Below are 4,840 nucleotides of genomic sequence, written 5' to 3'. Positions count from 1 at the left end.
AATGTCTTGCAGGTTCAAAGAGGTTTCTTCTACGTCTCTGAGGTTCTTCACTCCTTGTGCTGGAAGGAGCTCGCATATTCGAAGGTCCGGCCTCGTGATCATTATGAGTAGTAATCGGCCCTTTGCCTCTTCCTCCTCTTCTAATTGCTGGTGGCATATTTCCTGCTTAAAAAATCTTTAAATCATAATAAACAATAAAAGACAAACTGGAATAACAAATTCGAATTTGTCCTATGTTCTTGTCTAGACTCAAGTATGTGCAATTGTGTCATTGAGATTAAACACATAAGGATAGTGTTTAATTCACTCAACGTTGGCTCTGATACCAACCTGTCACACCCCGATTTCCACGTGTTTCACCGGTGGGCCCGGTGGGGGATTACCGTGACGTAGTTGGCAACAATATAGTCAAACCGCAATATATAAATGCACAACGGAAACATAAAGATAAATATATTTCAACCATTGAATGTCATATCAAAGTATCACAATCGTTGAAATATAATCCACAGAGGATCAAAATAAAATATAAGTATTGTTCAACAGACGTAGGCATCTTAAGCTTGCGAGACTCTTTATTGATGCTAAGGAGAATTATCCAGCCAATTACGCTTAGTACCTGCATTTAATATTTTTGGGAAAATACGTCAGTTTACACTGGTAAATACATTCAACCGACACTTTTGTAAAATGCACTTGGCACAAACTCTTTATAACTTGGGGTAATTTATAATTAAATCTTGTAAAGAATTACATGTTCACTATGCGTTCGGTCGCCCAGGTCGTGCCGGGTTAAAGGTTAATAGACACGCCACAAAGCATAAAGCCGTGGCGGGAAAACCAACGGTTATACCTTTAATAATATAGACACATTACGGGTGTACGCCTACACCCGTGTGTCAGGGTCGTGGCCATTTCGTAAAATGATGCCAAGGATATCCAAGACATGGTCATTAAGCTCCCAAAGGCGTAAAGCCAACAAAACGTATTTAAACGGGCCTATTAAATTATTCAATTAACCACCATATGATGGAAGATTTAATGCCCGAACAAGCGGTAATTTATGTACCGTAACCCAAGCCCGTATAACGGAAAATAAGTTAAAAGTATTTACCTTTGCAAGTAATATCCTCAATCAAATAAATGCAAGTATCTTTTACTAGTCTCCTATTCTGGAACGAAGGTTTATAACAACCTATTAGAATCCTAACGGGTCTTTAATGTAGCCTTAGCTAGACCGGTTGGTTTCAAAGGATAATTACGGTTTAATCGCGTGAAGGGCGAAAACCGGGAATGGAATGTGGTTTGGACCCAACAAGTTTGAAGACTTGTTTTATATGGGTAATATAACCACACTCTGGATTTTGAGGTCAAAACAATAAGGTTTGACCCGTTTCGGCTAGTTTATGTAAACTAGTTACATAAACCGAACCGTGCGCGCAAAAGGCGTAACGGGTAACCGTAAGAGTCCTGCACAAGTTTCCTAAGTCAATATGCTTTAAAGAGGTTGTGGTATCAGTAGGATACCTTCCATAATGCCCGTAACGATTTTAAATCCATTATATGCCTCGTAGGGGTATTTCGGTCATTTTAAAGATTATAAAAGAGGTTTCTGAGTTCTACAGGAAATCTGAATTTTCCGAACAGTTTATATAGTCCAAAATACTCTATTTATTATTTAAAATCAGTAGTAACTGGAATCGGGTCAAAATACCTTGTAGAACTCAAGTTATGCTCGAAAAGGGTATATTCGGTATTTACCGAACCGATGCCATAACCGTAGGTTATGAGCAGGTTAAAAATAATTAAAAATCTTTAAAAATTCTAAAATATTATTTTACATCAGTGTGTAAAAGGTTTGATGTCGAAATTTGGGTTTAGATAGGCGTTATGCTAATTGCGCCATTTAATTACTAAAGTTTCTGTAATTGCGCTATTTAGCATAACTCCTATTCTGGACCTCGGATTGACGTGAAATTTTAGGGACATGCTTAGAAATCAGTAACTAATGTTATTGTCCTTTCACGTGTCCAAAATTCTCGTTTTAAAGTAAAAAGGGCGTTACGGTCAACTTTTAAGCATTTAACGGAAATGTGTTAAAGACTTGGACAAACAACGAACCGGTCACAGAGGGTTATACCATCATGTAACCTGGTCCTAAAAGAGTCCTAAGGCATATCTAAATCATACCAAAACGGGTCAGAACTGAAGTCAAAGCAAAAGTCAAAGTTTTGCGACTTTCGGTTTCGAACCGGGTCAAAACAGTAAATGGTCGGATCAAACAAGCTTAGACTAGTTAATATACTTATTATCATGTTATATGAGTGTTAAAACAGGTTACACGCTATCTACATTACCGATTATGCATAATATCGCAAAATAGCATTCTGTTGACTTTTTCTAAGCAAGTTTGACTCGACAATCGGACTAGTTATAGTGGGAATCAGAGGGTGTCCTTTTAGGGGTTTAAAGCCTACATGATTACCAACATATAACTACCTTTGATTCGACAACCACTGGACCATTTGTGATTTATCGTAAAGTCAATCGTTAATTACGACGGATTAACTTTTAAGCTAAACTATGTAAAAACTAAACCACAAAGCGTTAGGCAAACTTACAGAAGCTTGGTGCACGACCAGAGATGTTAGAAGAATGCTCTTGAGCTCCAGAAGTGATCAAGAAAGCAGGTTTGTGGTGTGTTTCAAATGTGTGCACTACATGGCCTTTTATAGTGAAAATTTGAGCACAAGATCATCACAACTAAGTCTATAATTGCTCATGGATGATCAGCAGCTGTCCCTGAGTGCTAGGGGACATGTAGGGGGCGCCCATGCTGCCATAATTGCACCCAAGGTCGGTTAAAACATCAAACAGTGAACCTGTGCATGTTTTCTGCATCTGGCGGTCTGATGCGGCCCGCGTGAAGGTTCAGGCTACCCTTATGCGGGCCGCCTGGATCTTCTTGTCAGGCAACGAATCTGCATATGGCTCGCGGCCCGCGTGAGCTTCCTTGTTTCTCTAATGCGGGTCGCCTGAGACCTGATTTTCAAGATTTTCAAATCTTTTGTCATAAATGCCCTGGCCTTTCGGTTTTGAAGGGGTAACTTTGCGTTTTGGGCCTCGTTTATTTACGAATAAGGGCCTCATGACTTTTACCCACGCCGTTAAGTCCCCGGTTAGTTTAATTACTATCCGAAAAGCCTTAACTTTCATTGTTGACGCTTCTAACCCCTCGCATACGAAACTGATCATAACTTTCTCGTTTTAAAACAGAACTTCGCGAAATTTATATCGTATATTCTAGTGAGCGAAATTTACTGTTACAAAGCCTCGGGTTTGTCAAAGGGTCACTCAGAGGTATAAATTAAACATGTTGACACATTTAACCCCTGTAGTTTGTAATCTCTCACTTTCTTCCGCATTTCTTTCCGTACGATCCATGATTTATTCGTTTGAAGGTACGAGCATCATTTAGGGTTACTATACAGTATATTTATCCCTTGTTGACATTTTTAACCCCCGAATTTACATACTTTCCATGTTTGTCAACTTTAGTCCTTTGTTCAGTATTTAATACCACGTGTAAACTCAAAACACGTGTCAATACTTTATTGGACGCAAAATTTCGAGGTGTTACAGCAATTCACAAAGATTGAAGGCTAGTCCACCAAGATCATTCTCGGGTGTAGGTTTGTAAGTCTTTAGGGTTTTGTTTATGCACAATTGAGATTGAACTTGTTCTTGATTATTGTTTTGATTGAGATTGTTGGTGTGATTGTAAGTATTGTCATAACTCATGATTGTTAAGGTTTCTTTACACGATTAACATTGTTTGATAACGATTTGCTTTTGTTTATCAAATCAACTAGGGTTTGTTTCATTTTCTTAGTTCACAAAAAAGTACAATTGTCTGTTATTCGTGTAGTGAAGGTTTTCTTACAGCATTTACATGCGTTAGACGATTGTCGATGTCCACAAGTAGTTTTTTATTAACAAATTTAATCTATCATTTTGTTTTCAAGTAAAACCTAAATTCATTGTATGGGAGTAATTCTATGTATTTGCAATTCCGAAACCCGGGTTTGATCCGTTTTCTTACTATTGTTACTAAACCGTATAATCATTGCTTTCAAATTACTAATTGTATCAAAGCTTTTGTTCGTGATTCTTACAGCTCAAAACAGGATTATACCTTGATTCCATACCATTACAAGATAACTAGTAAACTTCATAATTGTTTTGTACATTTGTTTGTAAATAGTTGAGATAATCAAACAACTCGTGTAATACCACTGGCGGAGGTTCTTGGTGGCCTTGGGGTGCCTTGACCCTCATTGATTTTTCACTCGTAGTGTTAATTTTACCGAAAATCTATGAATTTTTTATAGTGTAAAATATTGGATTTTTATGAGTAAGACCCCAACTAATTTGGATTTTGAGAGTCCGACCCCCATCGATTTTTCACTGAAGCTCCGCCACTGTGTATTACTAACCATATGCTCTTCGTGGATTACTCGACTTACCCTAGCTACCTAGGTTAATTGGGTTTTTGCATGATTGAGATGACACGATCATTAAAATGACGTTGTTGCCATGGAGCTAGTGCGCTTAGTATTGCATTGCTTGACTTCGATTGTTTTTTTACGAATTCTAACGGTTCTTGCAATATTTAGAGTTCTCAAGATAGCCATTTCCTATATATATATATATATATATATATATATATATATATATATATCAAATTATATTATACTATATACTAAATGACATCACTAGCTGCAGTACACACACTCACCTTTATTTTGTTTTTAATTACAAAAATACCATTCACACTTAT

Source organism: Helianthus annuus, chromosome 5, assembly GCF_002127325.2.
Source record: "Helianthus annuus cultivar XRQ/B chromosome 5, HanXRQr2.0-SUNRISE, whole genome shotgun sequence".
NCBI lineage: Eukaryota > Viridiplantae > Streptophyta > Magnoliopsida > Asterales > Asteraceae > Helianthus > Helianthus annuus.
This window is presented reverse-complemented; position numbering follows the sequence as displayed.